The sequence below is a fragment of the Symphalangus syndactylus genome, chromosome 1 (genome assembly GCF_028878055.3).
Source record: "Symphalangus syndactylus isolate Jambi chromosome 1, NHGRI_mSymSyn1-v2.1_pri, whole genome shotgun sequence".
NCBI classification, from domain to species: Eukaryota; Metazoa; Chordata; class Mammalia; order Primates; family Hylobatidae; genus Symphalangus; species Symphalangus syndactylus.
In genome coordinates, this window is record NC_072423.2 from 136129250 (window position 1) to 136154288 (window position 25039).

The 25039-nt window shown below is 40.4% G+C and overlaps 1 protein-coding gene across 2 annotated transcripts in view; it reads right to left on the minus strand.

Moving 5' to 3' along the window:
* Positions 1-23107, minus strand: part of RARB (retinoic acid receptor beta) — a 775478-nt gene extending 752371 nt beyond the window's left edge. The window contains exon 1 of one of the 2 annotated variants that reach the window (XM_055285590.2): positions 23025-23107. The gene's annotated coding sequence lies outside the window, so the exon portion shown is untranslated. The remainder of the gene's footprint in view (positions 1-23024) is intronic. The other variant, XM_055285582.2, reaches the window with a different exon arrangement.
* Positions 23108-25039: the final 1932 nt, after the last annotated feature.

The following is a 25039-nucleotide window of genomic DNA, read 5'->3' on the forward strand; positions in this document are numbered from 1 at the left end:
AGAGTTTCCAATTTGTTAGGTAGCTTCAGTGTGGAGCCACAGTCTCTCAAATATTTGTTATTGTCTATCTTTTTTACTTAGCCACATATGTTTCACTCTTAATGTTGAAATGTGTGAAACAGTGCTTTCAGATTTGTCCCACAAATATAAAAATACATCCAACATTTATTGGGGGCCTGCTCTATGTAATGTCTTTTAAATGTATTACTGTTAACCCATCACTAACAAAATGAGACATCATCTATAGTTTATAAACAAAAAAAACTAGGTTCAGAAAACTTAAAATTTCCCCATGGAATTCCAGCAAGCAGGTTGCAAAATCTGAATTCAATGCCACAAAACGTGAATGCAAGAGTTATTTATGCAAAAGTCAAGACATATTTGAAATACAAGCATGGGCTTCCGTTTACTACTCATGGCCAAGATATTTCTACTAATGTCATTAAAAAGAGGAATAAACAATAAATTCAATTCTTTCTAACGATTACAGATTTTCCGTTGAAGAAACTACACTGAAATTCCAATGAAGAATTTCACCTCAAAATTTTCTCTTAACATGTCAAATCCCAAAGCTGTAGTTTTGACTCAGGATTTAACCAGCAAGATATTTATGACAATCAAAACTCAAATGAAACATACTTCATAGCAATGAAAATGCTGAATGGTTTTTATTAACTCTACTAAATCATTTCCTACCATCAAAAGATATAAATTCTGACAACTGCTGTTCATGTTTGAGCGCTTAAAAAACATTTATTGCCAGTTTCTGGAGTCCCGCCTGTGATTGAAGAGTATAGATGTTTCATCTAGCATGTATTCCATTATGGATAGGCTGTTGGCAGAATGGCGGCCAAAGTCACTGGATGGAACTGCTTCAGCTGAAAATCTTTAACTTATCACCTAATCAGGCCACAATTTGCTTTTTTGTTTTGAGACAAAGTCTCATTCTGTCACCTAGGCTGGAATGCAGTGGTATAATCACAGCTCACTTCAGCCTTGACTTCCCCAGAATCAGGCCATTCTCCCACTACAGCCTCCTGGTAGCTGAGACTACAGATGCACACCACCATGCCCAGCTAACTTTTTATATTTTGTAGAGGCAGGGTCTCATCATGCTGTCCAGCCTGGTCTCAAACTCCTGAGCTCAAGCAATTCTCCCCCTCCCAAAGTGCTGGGATTACAGTCATGAGCCACCACACCAGGCCTGGTCACAACCTCTTAACCTACCCATGCCCTCTCCTGTCTCCAATATGACTTCATTTGATCTACCCTTTGTCATTTAAATGGCCATTCTGCTTTCTCAAAGCTAATTCTTCCCTGCCTTGGAGATAATCTAAACACTGGCTTGAAATGATCAACATTTCAGAAAGGATAACTTCATTCCCTTAGGATTCATTATTTGACCTGCTTGACACAGAAGGTTTGTTAATGAGTACTTGCTTCCCTGTTTTGTTTTAGAATATCTGCTGATGTAGTTCCTTGCTCCTCCAAGTATGGCCCACAGACTGGCAGCATCAGCATCCTCTGCAAGCTTGTTAAAAATGCAGAATTTCAGGCCTCATCCTTGACCTACTGATCAGAATCTGCATTTGAACAGTCCCTCAGGTGATTCCTATGCGCTAGGTTATTAACTTTAGCACAGGCTCTCAGGTCTAACCCAAAGAACCAGAACCTCACATTACCCAGCTGAAAATCAGCCCCTATCAGGAGTAATATCAAAGAACATTTATCATTCAGAAAGCACTTCCTACTCTTCTGTTGGCAAAGGTTTCTTCTCTCTGCCCCCAAACATGCTAAAGCCACTCCCTATTAAACAACAAAATCTCTTGACTCTGTTATCCCTTTGAGGAAGAATGCAATATTGTTCACATTTATCTACTTCCTCTCCTTGTGGGAGTATCTAACATCCCCATCCTGTTGAGCCCAGAATTGCCTATACGACTTGCTTTGGCCAATGAAATGTAAGCTAAAGTAATATGTGTCATTTCCAAGCAGGAAACATTTCAGGCTTTGCAGACCATAGGAACTCTCTCACAACTACTCAACTCTACCTTGGTAGTGTGAAAGCAGCCTTAGAGACTACATGAGTAAATGGGTGACTGTTGCTATGGTCTGAAAATTCATGTGGTGGAAACTTAACCCCCAGTGCAACTGTGTTGGGAAGTGGAGGTTTTGGGGATGTGTTTAGGTCATGAGGGTTCTACCCTCACGAATGGATTAATGCTGCTATAAAAAGGGCTTGCAGGAGTGGATCCAGTCTGTCTTGCCCTTCAGCCTTCTTCCAGGTAAGGACACAAAAAGGAGGTCTTCAGCAGATGCCATCGTCTTGGTCTTGAACTTCCCAGCCTTCAGAACTGTGAGAAATGTCTGTGCTTTATAAATTACTCAGTCTCCACTATTGTTATACCAGCACAAAACAAAGACAACTCTGTTCCAATAAAAGTTTCTGAGTCCAAGTTTCAAAACTGAGAAGTTATTCTTAGCTCATCTACCACCCTAACTCCATCTACACTAAGCCAAGTATCAAATGCAAAACCACAGAAATTCTACCTGCAGGGATATTTGACATCTTTTAGCTCATTCCCATAATGGATGTTGAATGGGTAAACAGGTATGCTCACAATGGCCCACAAGCATATGCTGAACTGTTGTTTAGTGTTTCTAAGCTCAAGAATGCTGCGATGTGCTTTATGGAGAAAATACCTGTATTTGAGAAGCTTCTTTCAGGTGTGAGTTACAGTCCTATTGGCTGTGAGCTCAATGTTAATCAATGTATACTAAATAAGGTGTCTTTAAACAGAAACACACACAAAACAAGGTTACATATTGCTCGACTGATGGAAATGTTGTAACCAGAGGCTCACAGGAACCTAACCCTATATATGCTAAGGCATCAATCTTGGTGACTTTATAGAACATAAGTAGTGAGAATAACTGGAACCAGCACCTTCTTGAGAGCCATTACTAAGCTCTGCCACAGGCACAGCCATTCTCACTTTGTCCATGAACACACGCGGCATATACAGTTGCTCCCCCCTTATCTGCAGTTTCCCTCACTGTGGGGCAACAATGGTCTGAAAACAGGTTAAGTATAGTACAATACCATATTTTGAGAGAGACTACATTTACTTTACTTTTTTTTTTACAGTCTATTGTTATAATTGCTTATTTTTATTAATCTCTTACTGTGTTTAATTTATAAATTAAACATCATAAACTTTACCATGTATGTATAGGAAAAAACATCATATATACAGAGTTTGGGACTATTCTCCATTTCAGGCATCCACTGGGGGCCTTGGGAAGTATCCCCTGCAGATAACAGTGGACTACTATAGCCAGAATGGCTGGTTAAGGAGGTGTAAGCAGACAGGTAGATGTTGCAAGACAATGAAATTTAGTGCGAGGCTGTCCAAAGTGAGCAGTAAGGAGAAATTCATAATCAACATCAAATAAATTATTTCTTCTTTGGGTGGCCATAAGGCATAGACAGTCATACCTAGATATAAACACAGTTTATGACAGCCTGAAAGGTCACACTAAGGCCGGAATTTTCCTTTAAGTAACTCTCTAGGACATCATGAAGTAAAAAACAATCAATCATGGAAACAGGTGGGATATAGAATATGCTGCTATGTTGCAATTAGTAAAAGGGGCTATGGATAAAGCAAAACTCATTATGCTGAAAAGCAGAAGCATTGCAAACAGCAAAAGACCTTGTGGTCAGCCAAAGCTGTAAACTGAAGGACAGAGGTACCCTTCGTGAGGCATAGAAAAGGCCAAAAATGATAAATACTTCCCAGGTTGTTCGCAGATGCTCATCCCAAACAAGGAAAAGCATTAAGTAGTACTTAGGCAGGATCTAAGAAGTCAATAGGCTTAAGAATGCTCTAGTCATGACTCAACAGCATTCACCTATCTTTGTATTTAAAAAAAAAAACAGTTAAAAAGAGAGACAGTATTTGGATTTGATGTGTTTAAAACCTTACAGGGCCAGGCGCCATGGCTCACACCTGTAATCCCAACACTTGGGGAAGCCGAGGCACGCAGATCACTTGAGCCCAGGAATTCAAGACCAGTCTGGGCAACATGGCAAAAACCCTGTCTCTACCAAAAATACAAACATTAGCTGGGCATGGTGGCGCTTGCCTGTGGTCCCAGCTACTTGGTAGGTTGAGGTGGGAGGATCCTTTGAGCTCAGGAGGCAGAGGTTGCAATGAGCCGAGATTGTGCCACTGCACTCCAGCCTGGGCCACAGAACAAGACCGTCTCAAAAAAGTTTTAAAAATTTAAAAAGTCTTACAGCACAGAGGGATGGAGATGTATTGATACTTTATATATGAAGGCAAAACCCATAATCCTGAAGCATTGAGTGTGGCCCTAAAATGCTCTCTAAGTTTGTCAGGGCTGAGTAGTCCACTTGCAGTTTAAGTGTCTGTGGGGCACTCCTGGTCTTTCCACACATAGGCCAGCTCTACTGCCTTGCTACTCAAAGTATGGTCCACAGCCAAGAAATGCAACATCACTTGGGTATTTGTTGAAAATGCAGACTCTCCAGCTCCAACCTAGAAGTACTGAATTAGCTTGTATTTTAACAAGATTTCCAAGTGATTCACATTTTAAAGCTGGAGCAGCAATGGCCTACAATTATAGTGACCAACGACCTAGGGCCTGGTGTAAGCACCACAAGTCCCATGCAGTGTGAGAAACGTCTTCATCTCAGACACATCCAGGTAGTTTGTCACCCTATTTTATCACAATTCCACAACCAAAGGCAGTTCTCAAATGGAAGACTGAGACTCAAGAGCCACTTAGGGATTATTGTACCCTGAAACAATTTCCCACCGTTTACGGTTTACTTTGGAGTCACATCTGGTTTTATGTGGTCTTCATATAAGGAAAGTAGAACAAGGGTGGAAGAATTCATATGGAAAACTAAGACTTTGAAGAACAATCTTCCTCCACACCCAATCTTCCACTCCAGGATATACCAGTCCAAGGAATGCATTTTGAAACTGAGCGGAAACAAGACCAGGAGACATTCTTCAGGGGCCTAGAGTCATTCTGTGTGATTGGTTACATTATCACACCTTTCAAAGCCAGGGACAGCTGCCCTTGAACAATGGTTCTCAGGCTTTAGCTATGTCAAAAGACACTTGCAGGGCTTATAAAGCACAGACGGCTGGTTCCCACCCTCAGACTACCTGATTCGGTGTGGTCCCAGATCAGCAGCATCCAAAACACAGGGAAGTGTGTATAGAGGCAGAAGCTCAGGCACCACCCCAGACCTGCTGAGTCAGGATCTCTATTTTACCAAGATCTCCTGGTGATATGCTTGCACAGTAACCTTTCAGAAGTATTGATATAGAAGACACTCTTACAAATTTGCTGAATCTGCATCCTGTGTATAAATACAACTGCTTAATCTTCTCATTGAGCAAATCTGAATTTCATGCTCTTCTCTTCCTTTTTTTTTTTTTCCAATTTTGGCCATAGAATAGGTGGAAGTTCATTGTCACACAGGTACACAGATTAATTGTTAATAAGCAAGTTACTTTCAACACCAAGAACAGAAAGTGCTCTCACTGACAGTGAAGGAGCATTTGCCCTGGCTCAAGGAACATAAGGTCTTCTGTTCTCTCCAGGGAAGGAGCCGCTCAGGGGAAGCCACCACTCTCAGACTAAGGACATCTGGACACAGCCAGTGCCAGCAGCCTGTGTACTAGGCAGACATACTTCGGAATCCCTGCCCTCCACAACAGTTCCTGCAATTTGTTGGCCCATACCTCATAGGAAGGTTTGATTCCTGCCAGATTAGCTTACTAAGGAACAGCGTATTCCCTTCTGCAAATAGATAATGCTGATGTCACATTTTCTACCTCTACTTCACTGTTGCCAATAACATAAGGCCACATATCCTGATATTTTCTACTTTGAAGTCCTTGAACTGGATACCAGTTCTCCTGGAATTTTTTTAAAGAATGGTAATAACTAATATTTATGAAGCACATGTTAAGTGCCAGATATTGTCTTAAATACTTAACATTCCTTATCTTATTTAATCCACACAATAACCCAGGAGGTAGCTACAATGATTAGTCCCATTTTACACATTAGGGAATTTGAGACAGAGTAGCTAATTAGCTTGCCCAAGATCACCCAGCAGGCAGATTGCAGAGCCAGCACATTAATGAAAAAGATGTTAAACCGCCAATTTTGTCTTACCTTTTCTTTCTAGAAAGTTCTACCTTAAAAAATAATGTAATAACAGAGTGTTGCATACAGGAGTAACCCTGTTGCACTGGAGAATGTCTTTTAACCTGCATGCATCTCAGCCTCTCCTGTGGTAAGTGGAATAATAATAAGCACTCTGCCTCTCGCAGAGGTATTGTGTAAGTCTGTGCCTGCATAGTGTAAACCATAAAAGGACAGGACAAAGGCAATGATCAAAGGGATGATAATCACCCCAAATAATTCATTAATTCTCACAACAACCTTGTGAGACACAGGAAATCGACTCTGGATTAATTGTTGGCAACTATTAAAATGTGGCATGCCAAGATTCTATTCTTGTTCTTCAGGTGGGTGGAGGGGGTCTATCTGCTGCAGAGAACTGACTCTCAAGTTGGGGAGGGAATGTCAAACCTTTCCAAGGAGCTGCAGGAGAAACAGAAAAAAGAAACAGGGCTGTTCCCACCTGTACATGAGTGTAGCAATGACTGATAGATGATCGCCAAATCTGGCACACGGATAGGTTACATTTCTCAGCCTCCTTTACAGTTAAACATGGCCATAGGATTCATATTTAGACAATGGGATGTGAGAAATCATGCCCCATCAAAATCTCCCATGCATGATTCTCTCTCTCTCTTGCCCCATCTGCCAATTGAATGTCAATACCCAGAGCAACCTAGGAAACCACACATGGAAGGCAGCTGAGGCTTTGTTATCCTGGGTCCCTGAATGACTGTGTGGAATAATCCTTCTTACCTACTACTCCTTCCTAGTCCAGGTATACCATTATTGCACTGCTTTCTACATATTATGTCACATTTAATGTTATTAAGCCACTGAAATTGGGTATTTCTCTGATACCATAGCTAGTATTAGCCAAACCATTTATCAATGTCCCCTTTATCTAAACATCTGCTTTATGCCATTTTAAATATGTCACTCCTAATGCAAATTCCCGTGAATAATGATTCTACCTAGATTAGAAGAGGAAAATATCCTTAATAGATTAGGGGAGGTTTTATTCTCATATGGATGTTAATCTGATTGTTTTCCTAACTCCTGTGTGGGATTGGCCATGGTGGGTAAATGACAGCTTTGATTGTTGAATAGAATAAGAAGAAATGTTTTGCAGCAAGGACAGAGGAGTTTGCTGAAGAGGAAGAAGTTGGTCATTGTGATTTCACCATATTTCCAAGACCAAAGGAGAGTTGGAAAGTGAGGTGGGATGGCTCCAAAAGGAAGTCACCTGACTTGACAATTTTGCCAAGACAGACCTGGGGAGCGGGGAGAAGGAGGAGGGTGAGAGTTCTAACTCCCTGGGGAAGCAGGTTCCAGACCGCAGGGGTCCAGAGAATATTGGTATGAACGTCACTGAAATATACTCTGTGTATAAGTTCATAAAATTCCATTTAGATGTATTTATCACAATCTTATAGACTGAAGAAGTGCCATATTTGATTTGCCCAAGGTCATGCAGTACAATTCATTTCCCAAATCATCAAGGGCCTGCAGTTTTGTTTCTCACAGTCCTCAAGGCAGCAAGTTCTCTCCAGCAATTTCATCTTGCTCTGGGTAATATCTGCTCCCCGGTTTTTTCCCACTGCAATCACATCCTATGCCAGCCTGGGAACCAACAACTTGGAAATTTGAAACCGATAAAGATTTTGAGACATTAACAGGTTAGTTGCAGATGTGGGAAAATTATAATCCTGGTGCAGTGCCATTGTACCTACTCTTTGCCTCTTATGAGCAAGAAAGACTATCACCAAGAGAAAACTGTTCCCAAAGCATTGTGGCACCAGCCTTGCCATGCAGGGAAAAGAAAGGAAAAAAAGTGCTCCCAGGCTTTTGTTCTGGCTGCACACATGTGACAGCTTTCAGAACCTCAGCAGATCTCCTGGCAAGAACGGCAGAGAGCAAACCCCTCCTCCCCATTGGGCAAGGGTAATGCCTCCTGGCAAAGACCTCTAGCACATCCATCTCTCTCCAGGCCCTTCTAGGGCTGCTGTGCATCTGCAGAACAGATGGGAGAGTCTGCTTGTCTGACTGTTGGCTGTTTTATTTCACTCAATAAACATTTATTGAGGATCTACTTGTGCCAAGCCCTAGGCTGAGGGATGTTCTATTGATGTGTGTGCAAGTGAGCATGCATTGACCAAGGTACAAGTGCTGAGAGAATGTGTGTGTGTGTGTGTGTGTGTGTGTGTGTACCCTGAAATCACCAAAACAACAAAAGAATGGTGAAAAGGAATGGACCACCAACAGCACAGCTGATCGACTTTGTCATGGTAGAAATGTCATGGTCTATCTCAGTGCTTCTCAAACTTGGCTGTGCACACGAATCACCTGGCTATCTTGTTAAATTGCAGATTTCAGTGCAGCAGGTCTGGGGTTGGGCCCTAGATTCTGCATTCCTGATTGGCTCCCAAATGATGCTGATGCTGCTCATCGGGGACCATAGAGTAGTAAAAGGCTTATCTAACTTTCTTGCTGATCTGATATATTAGTTTGATGGTGTGTGGGCTGGCAGGAGATATATATTTGATTCAAATCTATATGAGGGAAATGAGTGTATGGAACTCACTTTAAAATGGACCCAGAATGTGCCAGGTACTTTGTCTATGTAAATTCAACTAATTCTCACAGATCGGTGATGTTACATCTCTTTTACAGTTGAGAAAATGTAAATTCAGGGCAATGAAGTAACTTTTCTGAGGTCCCACAGCTAGTAAGTATTAAAGATAAGATCTGAAATTAAGTCTCCCTGTCTTTTAAAATTAATGTTTTATCTACCTCCCTAAGGGGTCTCTTCATCCATTTAAGTTGGCTCCTGTCTGGAAGAGATAGTCTGAAACACCACAGATTTTGAACTGGGAGCTGCCGTCACATAGCCCGTTGACAGTCGGTGAAACCTAATATGGAATTCTCTGCTCAGCAGCATTGCTCAATTAATCCAATTTTTAAAGCATGGTTATCATTAAAACCTCTAGGTGAATGTTAAAAAAAAATACTGTATTCGCTGGTTTTCCCTTCCTGGTAATGATCTGACAGCAGTGAACAGGTATCAGTATCAAGAAGGTGATGGATTTCTGTCATGTCAGAGCAAAGGAAATAATAATAATAAAGGCCAAAGGTGAGATCTCTTCCACTCTGAGAAGAAATTCTGTGAGGACTGTTTACCAGGAGCCATGGGTTCAGCCCGGCAGTCTCCAGAGAATGAACATGTGACTATTGTTATGCGGCCCAGCCAAGTATTCAAAATATATTGGGTTTCATGGTTAAAGAATTATGTTTATTGTTTCCTCTAATCAATTTTACTTCACAAAATAAAGAGTGATATATCACTCTTAAGTTCTCAGAAGAAAGGAGTGTCAGAAACCTTACAAATAAAGTATGTGTTAAAGAAAATGGGTATGGAGTGGGCTCTGAACTGAAGAGAGGATATATGGCCCACTCTTTAAGCTCATAGGAAATTGTGACCTCGAAAAAGTACCCATGATTTCTCAAGAGAACTATTACTTAACAAAATCTCCACAATAACAATGAATAACGGCCTGCCAAAGAATATAAATAGAAAAGGATTTAATATATATCCCATAGTTATGAGATTATTGGCCAAGGGAGTCTTGTGCTAATAAGATCACTCCCTCAACCCCCAAATCAAATTCCTCACAAAATCATATTCATATTACTAACCTTTATGAGGAGAGAAGATAATCCTCTATAATTTTCAGCCCAATTGGCATTTATTTTTCTATAAAGGAAATAAAGAAATCAAAACGATAGAATAATTCCATTTTGAAGTAGTTTTTAATGTGCTGACCTAACTATAGCTTTGAATTTAAAATGGAATAGTTTATATGTTTTATATGTAAAGACAATGAATCTCTGATAAAACCCGAAAAATGAAAATAACCTGAATTATTTTCTATCACTTGCTTATTTCCGTAACTCTAGCCTGTCTTGGGCAGTTCTCAGTCTTTTCCCTCCCTACTTCATTCTATTACTCTCAGGAATGTTGCTCAATAGAAAATCGAACCAACAAAAATGGAGAATTCTTAATGCATCATTAGGTCTTTGGAGCATGTAAATAGACTGCATCAATTAAAGGGGTCCAGGAATATATTTTCTGTCTTCTAATTATTAAAACTAAAAAGAAAGCATTTCTCAATAGGTTCTTTCATATTTAATTTTATTAGTTCTATGTAATTATATTTAAGATGAAGGATATAAAGTTCACTAAATAGCATTAATAAATGTAAAATATTAATTTCTAAAATGTGTGTAGTGTGTATACACTATTTTTAAACCTTGCACATCCATTATTCTTCATAGATATACAACTGCTGCTTATAATTATGAAATATGTTTGCTAATTATTTCATTAGTAGTAAACCAGTTTTATTAGTTATTATTTGTTATTACATTAGAGACATTTTAAAAAGACTATTAGGATTAGAATTATGTAATGAATTTACCTTCTGTTGGTCTACTTTTTACTAATCTAAAATATCAAATGGACAGAATAGTATTCAATTTCGATACAGGAGTTACTATAAATTTGGTTTCATTTTTCCCCCTTGAAACAGAATTCTCAACATGACCTTTCTATATATGGGATTTCAAAACTGCAACACACTGTCTGTAATATCCTAAATTGAACAAGGACTTCCTGGTCCACTACAGCAGTTTGAGTAATGGTTACATCTAAGCAGCGGTTCTGACCAATTACAAGCACATGGTCATGGGCTGTGACTGAAGAGCAGGGTTTGTGTATGTATGATCTATGTTGATACTATTTCTGGAGCTATAGCAGGTAAACTCCTTTCTCCTAGTTAGATTTTGAAATCTTATGTAATATTTTTAGAGATAACATCTTAGGTGGGAAAAATGGGAAAACGTCCATGGAATTGTTGAATTGAGTATATAATAAAGTTCAAGAAAGCAAATGGGGAAACATTTGGTTTTGATTGATGGTTTTTGTGTTTTACAGCATCTCCTGGACACTTATCTCCAGCTAAAAAATACTTTAATGATATTTCAATTAGGATGTCTTTCTGTATTCTGTCTCCACACTACTGCCCCACTGATCTCCAAAATACTATGCAAAACCCCTGATCACATGTGAATCACAGTGCATTCTGGCATTTGTCTTCCTAGCTAGAACATAACTTTCAAGAAGCTAGGTGCTATGTGTGTGTGTTTCTTTTGTTTTTAGCCCCTACATCTAGTATATCTGGAAAAGGATAGATGTCCAGTAAACTTTTATTAAGTGATTTGGAAGTGGTTGTGCTCAATGTTATCTTTACATTTGTGCTCCAAGTCATCTTTGCATTTTTTTTTACTCTTACTCATGCCTAACTAAAGAAAACGTTCTGTAGGGGCAACAGCAAATACTAACCATTTACATTCCAACGCTATAAAAGACATTTACATACATTGTTTCAGGCAACCCTTTCAAGCCCATGAGTTAGGAAACTTGGTTTTATATGTCATACAAAAGAAATCTAAAGCTCAGAGAACTTACGTATCTTTTCCATATACATGGTTTAGCTGGAATGTTGTGAAAGCAATACTTGCATCAGGTCCTTAGGCATCAAGTCCAAAACTGTCGCTACGAACCCACAGCAACCTTCATTCCTTGCTGGGCATTTCTGGGGAAAACCCTCCAACCACCTCAACTAAGGGGGCAATAGACAGAGAAGCAATGAAGGATCAACTGATTCAAATTCTAACTATCCTGTGCCTTTACACCTTCGCAGCTCCATTTAATAAGTGACAGATAAATATTGATCCCATCTAGGCAGTTACAAGTCTGTTATTTTTAAATCCACAGCATAAGACTTGATGGTGGTTGATAAGATGCCAGGTGTCCAGATCTAGAATCTTGTTACAAGAACCATAGCAATAATATTTAAGTGCTTTAAAAGTATCATCCATTTAATCTTCACAACAGCCTCTGAATTAGGTGCTAATTATATCATTCTGCAGGTGAGAAAACCTAGACTCAGAAAAGTGAAATAATCTTGCTGAAGGTCATTTATTTGGTAAGTGGTAGAGCCCTAACTCAAAGTCTCATTAGTTTGAGTCATAGAGCTATGCTCTCAGCTATGATACCATCCAATCCCCTGCTCCCACTGAGTTGGAGACATTTTCTTTTTTTCTTTTTTTTGAGACGGAGTCTCGCTCTGTCGCCCAGGCTGGAGTGCAGTGGCGCAGTCTCGGCTCACTGCAAGCTCCGCCTCGCAGGTTCACGCCATTCGAGTTGGAGACATTTTCTAAAACCCTATGAACCTCAAACTCGATCTGCAGGATAAATTTTTCAAGCCTCTTCATGCACTTTGATTCATTCTTTTAAAATTATTTTTAAATTAGTACGCATTTTAAAAGGATATTCTCTCCCTAGTTCTAAACACAAGTGTAATTTTGTGACAATCTGGATTTGTGCTTCAATTATCCAAACTGTTTCTTCCCCCACCCCACTTTTTTTTTTTTTTTTTTTGAGACAGCATCTTGCTCTGTAGCCCAGGCTGGAGTGCAGTGGCATCTCGGCTCACTGCAACCTCTGCCCCTGGTGTCAAGAGATCCTCCCACCTCAGCCTCCCGGGTAGCTGGGACCACAGATATGCACCGCCATACCCAGCTAACTTCTGTATTTTTTTTTTTTTTTCAGAGACAGGGTTTCTCCATGTTGCCCAGGCTGGTCTCGAACTCCTAGGTTCAAGCAGTCCTCTCACTTCAGCCTCCCAAAGTGTCAGGATCATAGGCATGAGCCACCATGCCTGGCTTCCTTCCCATTTTTTTCAAATTCAGTGGATAATTCATCACAATTTATCCTTATCCCTTTTACTTGTGGAAACCTAAAACTAAAAAGTATAAATCAAGAGAAAAAGTGGTATTCTAGGCACTCAAATAAGGTTAAACACTCAAGAACAGCATTACAGCAGCATCTTCCTTATTTTTTTGTTTATATTTTTTACTATAGATTAACAAAAGTAGACCACTAAAGTTGCATGCACTTTTACTTCTGAAAGCTGAAGCCACAAACTTCCCAGTCTTACTATTTTGGAGTAAATTAGTATCTTTGTCAATGCCAATTCCTAAATTGAGTATTTTCTATCATATTAAATACTTTTTTACTCAAATATGTACTTTAGTCCATACGACTAAAACCATAAATTGCTAACCGGCAGCCCACAAGCCAAATTTTATCCCGTAATATATTAGGTTTTGGTGCTTCTTTTGTTTTTAATTTTGATTTAGTTGGCATTAAAAAAAAAAAAAAAAAAAAAACCTGGAGATTTTACACAGATTTCCAGAGTCACATAAGAATTCAGATTTCTAAACCCTCATATAATTTATCATTACTAGGCTGAAATTGCTCCAAAGTAAACAAATGCCTGTAACTGAGTTAGGGCTGCCCTCTTTCATGTTCTTAATCCATACTGCTATTGCCACTTATTATTGCTACCTCCCTTCTTGACTCCTGACTCCTGAAGGCATTTGAATGTTCCATCCCAGTACATGAAGTATTCTTTGTTTATTTAAGCTTACTTTTTGGAGGCCACATCTCATAAAATTAAATAAACTATTTCTGTTTTGTTTAATACCATGGCTATCTTTACTCTGCAGTAGCTTTATTACAGGATGTACTAGAAGATCATTGCCTTTTCCTTTGCCAAACGCTTATAGCTTTCCAATATACTTGTCACGCTATAGTGTCTGATAGTTTTTAGGTTATCTGGTCTGTCTCAGTTGACAACCATATCATCAGAGGTAGACTTCATGGGCCCTGGTAAGCAATATTCTGACCATGCTATCTGTCACTCTGCTATCGCTCCTGTGAATATGTTACCTTTCATGGCAAAAGAAATTTTGCAGATGTAATTAAAGTTACTCATCAATTGACCTTAAAAAAGGAGATATTATCCTGGATTATCTAATTACACAAGCCTTTAAAAAGCTGAGAACTTTCTCTGGCTGCAAGTAGAAGAGATGTAGGAAAAGTGGAAGTCAGAGAAATTGAAAGTACAAGGACTCACTGTTGCTGACTTTGAAGAAGGATAGAGCCAAAGAATGACTCTAAAAGTCGAGAATGATCCCCAGACGACAGCCAGCAAGGAAACAGGGACTTCAGTCTTAGAACCACACGGAACTGAATTCTGCCAACAACTTGAACAAATCTGAAGGAAAAATCTTCTCTTAATCCTCTAGATAAAAGTTCAGGGTAGCTGATGCCTTGATTTTTGGCCTGGTAAGCCTGCCTGGACTTCTGACTTATGGAGACAGTGACATAGTGAATGTGTGATGTTTTCAGCCACGAATTTTGTGTTAATGTGTTAAGGCAGTGATAGAAAACTAATACAGGCTTCATGGCCACTGATGACCCTAATGAGTAATATCAGAAAAGCTCAGAATGCTTCATTCACAGCAATCATTGTTTCCTTTTTGGTGTGACTTTGTCATTAATCCTTTATGTTTCCAAGCCAATTCTGGTGATTTAGAGCCTGTACTAGTTTTCGATCTGTGCCATAACAAAATTAACACAAACAGAAAATAAGAGGGCCAAAATCAGTACTGAGAAAATAAACTGAGTACTATGAAAATCACATAGAATCTGAACCTCTTCAATTTAAATGTTTCAGCACTATCTCTTTTAACTGTAACATTGAATATATTCATATGTGAAGCAAGCAAAAAGCTATCTACTCTAAGTTTTACTTCTTTATTAAATTATCAAAAGAAAACTACAATTGTCATTGTAACAGTGAAACCTTTAATACAGTTCTAAAATTAAATGCAGAACACTTTTACCGAAGCCATCAATTTGGGATCTTATTTGTCAAACTCTGTTTTTCAAACAATATTTTAGTAATAAGCCTTATTTCACTAGTGGAAAAATCTTAAGGAAGACAAGACTATATATTCACTCAACACAAGACTGTTTAAACTTTACTCACCTCTGTGATCTCTACCAGTTGCAGGTGACCACATTATTCATGGTTTAATAGCAGGAAGATGTGGGATCTGCAAATAAAGTATTCTCAGCCTTGGATATTACTTGGCTAACTCAAGTCATTCATTCATTTAACAAAGGAGGCCAATGGATAAGGTCAAAGAGGTAAACTATATGATAAGGTTTTCTTCATAGGATATATCGCTATCTGAAATTATCATATTATTTGTCTAATTTATTGTGATATATGTCTCCCAATAGAACGTCAGCCCCAAAAGGCTGGTAAATTTGCCTTCCTGTTTATTGATGGACATCCAACCTTTAGATTTGTAGATGCTCAACAAATATTTATGAAATAAATACATATATAAATGATAAAAAATCTAGGTCAGCATCCAGAAGTTCTGATATACTACTGTTATTCACATTCTCTAATTTGTTTCTGTCCTTCTTTTTCCTAACATGAATTTCTCCAAAGTATCTTCATTAAAATGGTAAATCCTCTCCTTCTGCATTTATTCAACAGACACTATTGAGCACCCTGGATATTCCCTGTCTCGCTCAAGAATCATTTACTCATTCATTTATTGATTTATTCAACAAAGGAGGCCAAGGATGAGGTCAGAGAGATAACAGGGGCCAGATCATAAAGAGCTTGGTAGGACACTGTAAGGTCTTGGGATCTAGTAAGAGTGAGATGGGAAGCCATTTGGAGGATGCTGACACAATAAATGTCAAACTCTGATTAACATTTTATTAAGGCCAACGTAGCTATTATGTGAGGCAAGGGTAGAAACAGGATGTCCAGTCATGAAGCTGTTGGAATACTCTCATGTTTTTTGACTGCCAGCGTTTTCATGTAATTCAAACTGGGTTCTTGAATAAACTTTGCTAGAAAACAGGAGTCATATTTGAAACCCTTAAAAGACACACAGCACTGATTGCCAGCTGTCCTCTCTTATATCCAGTCCGTTGCCACGTACAGGATCCTGGGACATTGCTGTTGCAAATAATTAGAGACCTAATTCCAATTGCCTCCATTCACAAAAGACGAGATTTTGCTTTGCTCATTCCTTGGTGGTCAAGGTTCATTTCCTTTACACAGTGCTGTCTTATTTCTCTTCTGCTCAGATCTAGCATTATCCACATTCACTCTCTCAAAAGACAAACTATACCATGCTTACCTAAAAATGTTAAAGTGCATTGTCCTGAAAGAGAACACAGACCATTTGCAGAGAGCCACTCAAGTCTCTTCCAAAGCCCATGATGCTTAGGTCATCCCAGACTGAAAATCCCACTTGTTTTCAGGCTTCCCCAGTAACCACATTGAAGAGACAGTCTATGGTGAATTGCCTCTATCATGCTTTCTTGTGAAGGATCTAACCTTAAGATGGACTCAACTGACCTATATAACTTGAGCCCCCGGGGCCAGTGAATGCAACTTTCACTACCCATTGTTTCTTTGAGGTGTGTCTATATTAATGTAGATACTGTGGCTTCTGGGCATCTCGACAGCGCTCTATCATTATGAATATATTCATAGGTATAGAACCTGGCTGTTACTGGGGAGGTGCCCAACTACAGACTACAGAATAAAGAACAGCAGTTAAGAGGATCTGAATTGCCACTCCCATGCTTTTGGTTCTGCAACCTTTGTTCCAGTCATTTAACATTGTTAAGGCTGTTTCTTTACCTATAATATTAGCCTACTGGGTGTAAGTAATAAATGCGATAACATGTGCCAAGCTTTTAGTACAAAGTCTGTCACATAGCACTCAATCAATATTAGTAAATCATCATTTAAAAGCCATTATTCTAATTTTCACCATCCCTGTGAAGATGGGCATGAATCTTCTAAAATGGTACCTGAATTCAGGAAGTTATTTGCTTGGCTTGCTACCTTTCTGCCACCTGCTTGTAAAAACAACAGTATTGGAAAAGGGGCATTCTAGAGCATGGTAGCATGGATCCACAGACACATTTCATCAGTTCTCTTTCTTCCATCTTTTCTATGTTTACTTATTGGCATAGGTGAAACTGAGACAAGAGTTTAAACTTCTTGATACAAGTTTGACATGATGAATGCAGAGACCACCAAGTACAAAAGGTAAGAGCAATGCTGTAGATTAAATCCTATAATGGTAGAAACAGTCAGGGCAAAACTCACACATATATTTTTATTTTGTTTGTTTTTGCTTATATAAGAGTGATGAAGAAAGACAATTTAAAAGGGAAAGGGACAGAAGAAGGGAAGAGAGAATGGAAAGGCACAGCAGAAAGTGAAGAAAGAAGAAAGAAGAACTGGAGAAGATGAAAGAAATAAATAAGGGGAAAAAAGGAAAAAGGAAAGGAAGAAATAAAAGGAAAAGGGAAAGTGACTATGACACTGGTTCTACAGCCCAGAGCAATGCAAAAGCAAAAGCCAGGATCAGCACAAAAAGACTAACAGAGAATATAAAGTGGGCTTACAATTGAACAAATTCTTCTTGCAGTCCTGTGACTCTTTTGTGAAAAAAACTGCTTCTATCCCTAGAAAATTGAAACTTAGATGTTTCTTGACCTTCGAGTCCAATGATACCACTGAATGATCACTTGACTCTTGTTTACATGATTACATTGACGTCATGACTGCTTTTTTGAGAGAGGTGAAACCTTTTACGTCTCAGATGTACCACATACAAAGTGAAGTGAACTCAAGGATGCCGGTTATGCTCAGAACAGTGGCTTCCTAGTGAAAGAGGGGAAGCCTGCTACAACAGTTTTTGGGGTTGACATTGATGATACTTCTCACTCAAATATTTTGCTTTCATTTTTATTTTTTGTCAAAAAAAATCTGTATACAACATTGAACATGCTTGATTCTCAGTCTCTTAAATATATTTCTAGGTTTTTTATTATATGTACTGTGCTGGCCAAGAGAAAAAATAGGCTATTCAAGATTATGATTATTTAAATTTACTTTTTTTTAGTGGTAGAAATTAGTCTGATTTCATTTTCCTAAAATTAACAGTCAAACATAGTACTGTGTTCCAAATTTGGCAAAAGTGAAATTCCATAATCTCTCGCTTTAGCATGGGATCCACCAAGCATATTTCTCAGCTCACAAAGGACTTCTACCTTGGAACATATCCAACCTCTTAGTATTAAATTGGAGAGTTACCATGAAAGGTATAAGCTCTTTCTTAATTGATGTTCAACCTCATAACATTAGATTGTGTGAAACTTATATAATCTGCAAAATATAGCAAATCAGTTTATCTTTAAATAGTGATACTAGTCACACACATCTATCATGTCAGGACAAAAATAATAGGTGAAAGGTGATAGTTGCCTGGACACTAGGGGTTATGATAGAGGTGAACAAAGGTGAGATATGAGCAGGGGTATTAGTCCAAAATACTTATCAACTGGTATGGCCAGAGCACTGGCCAATCAGAACAAATGCAGACTATAATCCACCAATGCTGGCAGGTCTACCTGTGAGTATCAGGCACATGCCTACCTTGGGCACAGTGTCCATGATGAATTAAGAAATAGTTGAGGCAAAGGAATAAATCTAAGTTTCTGGACTGAACAATTAGTATGGTACTGTCATTTCCCCAAATGAGGAAGACTAAAGAGAATAATTTTAGGAGATTGTTGGTAGTGATAACATAACCTTTAATTTTGGGTGTAAAATGTTAGATATGCTTGGGAAACGTCCAAATGGAGACGTTAAGTGGGCAATTGAACAGATATTGCTGAAGCTCAGAGGCCAGGAATGGATTAGAGACATAAATTGAATTGTTGTATGGATAAGACTTAAAACCATGAGAATGAAAGATATTACCTAAAGCGGAAGGTGGGGAGGGAAGAGGAAGGCAATATAAAAAGATGGGCCAGAATATAGCCCTAGTGTTGGTAAGATGAAACCTTTATTTAGAGATGAGATCATGAAAGTGGAGCGGCTGGGAAATAATAAACCCTAAAGAGGAGAATTAAAGACATACAGTCTCACAGAAGCCACCAAAGTCACTGAAAGATGCCAACAGAATATACATTATGACAGAAAAGGGACGAGTCAGCTCTGTCCAATGCTCCAAGAAGTTGAGTAAGAGTGCAGATCACTGCTCAGTAGTCACTGCTGACGTCAAGAGAAGTTGTTTCCATAAGCGCTGGAGGCAGAAGCCACACTGGAGGAGGACAGACAGTAAGGTAGAGAGGAGGTGAAGATTAGCATGTGCACATTAACATGTGCAGACAAGCCTCACCAGAAGTTTGACAATGACACGGAGAAAAGAAATGAGATACAGGATGCTGAGAAGTATGGGATCCAGAGTTTGTTTTAAACATAGAAGACATTAAAAATATGTTGACATGTAATTGTTGTAACAACTCCGTGATTTAGGGAAGTGTTATTTCTCTCATTTATCAGATGAGAAAACTGAGGTTCAGAGAGGTTAAATAACTGGATCAGGTTCTCATAACTAGTAAGAAACAGAGCTGAAAGTTGAGTCTAGCCTGTTTCATTCCCAAGTTCTAGGATAGGTGGACACTTCTCATATTTTATTGCATTTATTTTCCCACATAACTGCTTTCTCATTTTAACAATTTTATTTTTAATTGACATTAATTATATATTATATATATTATGGGACTCAATTTTTTCTAAGTACAGGGGATGAGTCTAACTCATCCTTGAATCCCCAGTACCTGGTACAATATCTGGTCATTAATAATGCATACTTAATAAATGCATGTTGCAGAAACGAATAAACAAATAAGTTTGTAGCCAACTAACTGCTAAGAAATTACCCCATCTTACACAGTCACCAGGCTCCACTGTAATGAACAGCTTGCTTCCCACTTAAAAATGTTTTTTCTCTGTACTTGAAATATATACAAAGTCTTTATTCTCACATGGAATCTATTCTCAGGTAATACTGATTTCACTGTGCTGTTCCACATGATATCAGCATACTTGTATGGGAAGGAAAAGGGATATTCAATCACTGTGATATTTTATGAGCCTGGTAATAATACATAGATATTTTTAAACATTCATGTGCTTGATTGATCCTTCTTAACCACGTGTTTTGCTCAGCTGTTTTGCTGGCATTTTACTTTAGAGCCTTTTTAAAGCAGTTATTATTTTTTCCCTTTATCATATGAGTAAAGAAGTTTTCACATATGTCCCTAAAGTTAAAACAATGCACAATACTTTTAAAATGTGTGAACTCTGATGATTGTCTTAAGATGTTAGTAACTTAAGTTTCTGCTGAAATAATTTTGTTTTGAACTTCTTCCAATAAACTCCTTCTCACTTTCAGAAAATTTAACCTTTGAAAGTCTGAATAGAAAAAAAGTTATTCAGATTAACAAAACTGCTTCATCACACAATGTGTAGCTCTTCAATTTCGTTTTGTTATGATTCACTAGCGAAGAAGTTTAGGGTCTGTCCATCTCCTAATTACATACATATTGTTAAAGCTACCTGAGCCAAGTTAAATAAGGATGCCTAAAGTAGGGTAAATTTGCATTCTGATTATTTGCAACAGTTTCTAATCCCACAGTTTTTTTTTTCTTCATGCTTAAGGTAAGAATTACCTACTAGTTTCCCCCCACCATATCTATAAGCATCATGTATTTTTTGTCCAAGAAGGAATATACTATACAATTTAGCTATTCATTTATGCAAATGATAGTAAACAGAATTATAAAGACAGATAATAAACAGCAAATGAGGTTATTTTGTTTCACGCTTTATGTTGTCAGAGTTCTGAGCATGGTTTAGTGTTTTCTATTCATGACTTTATATTACCAAATTACTCCCTGATGGCGTCTCAGATGTGCTTTTGTCTGCAAATGAGAAGGAATAAAATACCAGGACATTAACGTTAAATTACAATCGTTAATGGCATAAATACGAAAATAATTACTGCATCATACTATCAATTGTTATGTGTTCATTACTGAAGTTCTTGTAAAGCCTTCATTTTCTTGTTACAATTATTTTTTGCTTTATTTTTGTCTGGCTATTTTATAGCCCTGACAGTACTTTAGCAACATTCAGCAGTTACACAAGCCATTTAATCCGGCTCAAAGCTTCATTTAAACTTCATTTAGCTGCATTTTATTTGTGTATATATGCCTTTTACTTCTTTCTGACAGTCAAAAGGTACTTCCGGAGTAGGTGCTGCAAAGATGTGTCGAAGGAGACTATCTACAATCAGCAATAAACTTCAGAGAGGGTTTTAGACTTACTTTAACATGGCTCGATAAGATACCCTTATTAAATAATCAAACTCATTGCACCCCCATCCTCTAAAATTTTAGCTTCAGGGCTCTTCTTCTTCTCCCACTTCTAGCACCTCTTTTTAAAATTAATTTATAAATCTGCGTCCAATCAGGCAAGATGCTTTTAAATCTCGGCTCTCGACTCTCTCCCATTCTGTTTCTTCTTCTCCGATCAGCCTCACCTGTCTTTCTCCCGCTCCTCTTTCCTCTTTTCTCAGTGGTCCCTCCATAACTGGCAGGACAGGGAACCCCTCCAGATAGACGGACAGACAGACACACACACACACCCCACACTCTGGCCGCCTGGTCCTGGAAGGGTCGTCCAAATGCACCCTTTTGTCTGCTCCACTCCGCAACCATCACTTCGCCTCTGCCTGCCTGCCTGCCTCGGGCGGGGAGTGTCAGGGAAACTCACCCCGCGCTGAGAGCTGGAAGGGGGCGGGGCGGAGGGGTGTGGAGGCACAGCGGGCGGTCCAGCACCCGCGCATCCTTAGCCACGGCGCGCGCGCGTACACACACACACGCACACACACACACACACACACGTCTTCTGTCACCTGTTCACTTTCAACGCCAGCTCTAGCTCTAGGTAAAACTTATCCCTCGTACTCACCCCCACCCCCACCTCCGGGAGTCCACCTACAAGACATCGGCGTGCACACCTTTTTCAAAATATCTGGAGGGAGAAAAGTGCACACTGGGGCACACTACAATTACATAGATTCCTAGTACCTCTCTCTTCTGTTTTTCCGCCCATCGTCTCTACAATCACACACAGCCTCTTCCTACCAAAGCGCGCACACAGCAAGCACCGCTTCCCGGCTGACAGTCCAGGCTTGGAGCCTCAGCCTCCAGGGCTCCGTCCCTGGCCGGGTCCCTCTGCCCGGCGCCAAGCCCCTAGTACTCTCTCCAACTCCTGCCATGTGCAGCCTGGCGCTACCCGCTACCTAGGCCCAGCCAATGCTCAAACTTTTTCTCGCCCTTTCTCCGGCCCCAAAGCATGCTGTAACCCAGAGGTCCGACACCCCGGCCCGGAGCTTAGAACCCCACAGGGGAATGGAGCGAGAACCCCTGCTCCCAAGGGCGCCAGGTCTCGCCGTGCCCAGCCCTAATGTGCGCAGGACAGCGCTGGACCCGGCAGGGATGCGAAGGGAGCCGGGGCAGATCCGGCTGGCAGGGGCAACTTGCCAGCGACTCCTGGGTTCACGCCCCTGGGGAGGGCGGCTTTGGCCTAATGAGAACAAAGCTGGAGTCCGGGGAGACTGTCAGACAGGCGCTAAGACAATAGCAATAAAGGGAACTTGGAAGAGGACTGCTGCGCAAAGTTGTCCGCGAGTCCAGATGTCCTGGGATCGGTCGCGGGCTCCCGCTGCAGACCCCCAACCCCCAGCCCCCGGCCCCGCCGCGGTACACGCAAAATCCCTGCTAGGCAGCCCGTCCCTGGATGCCATGCAAATGCCCTGGTCTTCCAGACCCAGCTTGGGGCTCCGGGGACTCTCGGGACTTGGACAGCAGCCACCCAACAGGAAGACCCGCCAGCGCGCTCTCCTGGCTTTACCTTTCGGCGGGCTGCCTTGGAGTCCGCGGCGCGCCGCCCGCTGGCTGTGCCCTCAGCCCCTGCCGCAGCCGCTGAGAGCAGACAGCGGGAGCCCGGCTCGCTGCGCCCCGCCCCCGGGCGCCAGGCCCCGCCCCCGGGCGCCACGTCCCGCCTCTCCACGCTGGCCCGCAACCGCGCGGAGCCACGACGGCCCAGCGGGGTTTCCGCGTGAGCTCAGCCGGAGGCGGCGGCGGCCGCGGCTGCTACTGCTGCCACTGCTGCTGCTCTGGTTGCTGCCCCTGCCGCCTTCACCGCTGTGGCTGATGCATGCCACAGGCCAGCCAGGATGTCCCAAATTGCCAAGGGGTACCGCCACCCTCCTCCCCAACAAAAGAAAATGAACTCCAGAATAGGGCTACTCTGAGTGTGTTACATGCACCTGCAGCATCAGCATCACCTGGGGGCTTGCTAGAAATGCAAATTTCTGGGCTCTAACCCAGATCTAGTGAACCAAAATCTCTGGGGATGGGGCCCAGCATTGTGTATTTTATGAAGCTCTCAGGGAGATTCCAAGCACATTAAAGCTGGAGAAGCACCGCCAAGAGAACTAAGTGGCTGATGAGATGCATGCTCCCTCAGTCCTGAGACCCACGAGCCCACCCTGGCTGAGGGTTTAACTTGGCAGTGTTTGCAAAGCTCAAGAGTACTTGTCTGCGCCCTGAATGTCATTCATCTTGCTTTATTGACTGAGAAGTCTTTAGAGATAAACAGAGGGGGAATACATTTACTTCTGATCTGACAGCTCTAATGAGCTCAAAGAAGAATTATGTAAACATTATTAAGTGTAATAAACACGTGTCGGCATCAGGCAATCTTCTCTGGAGAAGGCTTGGCAAAAGCCGGCGTAAGCCAACGTTTTATTCATAATGTCTTTTTAACTTTATGTTGCCTGTGTAATAGGCCTTTGGCTTTGCTGTTGCCCAGACGGAAAATCATTACCCCAGTAATGGATGAGCCAGTTCAAAAGGAGAACCACTGGGATGCTGAGCACTTTCATTCATAAATGCCATGTATGAGACACAAGGGAAACCACCTTCTGCCAATGTGCCATTTTAATTATCTAACTGGTGTACAGGTTTCTCGTTTCAACTTCCTAAGGCATCAACTACAGAAATAAAAGTTAGCCATTCACTCACCATTTGTAGTGAGTTCTCCTCTCACTTTTTCCCACTGTACATTCCAGAACTTTGGACAATATTAAACACAGATGTTCCTAGACTTACAACAGGGTTACCTTCTGATAAATCCATTGTAAATTGAGAATATCAAAAATGCATTTAATACATATAACCTACTAAACATCAGAGCTTAGCCCAGTCAGAACACTTACAGTCGGTAGCCTACAGTGGGGAAGGATCATCTGGTAACACAGTCCACTGTAGAGTATCGGTGGTTTACCCTGGTGATTGCAAGGCTGCTGCTGCTGCTGCTGCTGCCACTCAGCCTCTCTCTCACGAGTATCCTACTGCTTTAGCACTATCATAAAGTCAAAAAATTTAAAAACCATAAGTTGAACCATCTTAAGTTAGGGACTGTCTGTACTGGAGGAATTGATGATCTATTGCCAGGGAAGAAAATGATGACACTGCCTTGACCTCCACTGCTAGCTCTAGGAATTGATTCTGGTTTTGAATATTTATTTGGGGTAGATGTAGAAGTTTGAATTGATTCTGGTTTTGAATGTTTATTTGGGGTAGATGTAGAAGTTTGAAGTTTTGGTCCTCAAGAAAGCCTTGTCAAAGCCTTACTCTGGTGTCCAGAGCAAGTGAGTCTTCAAAAAAACCTCTTCTCTATCACCTTCATGTTCCCCTCCTTTCTAAAAAATGTCAACCTGCTCCCAGCACCAAAAGTGTTACCATTTTAAGTAATGAAAAAGAAACATTATTATCAAGAAAATCAGTCCATCAAAGAATCCAAAACAGTTTGGCTTCTCTTCCCAAATTCCAAGAGTAATATATGTGGGAGAAAAGACTAGA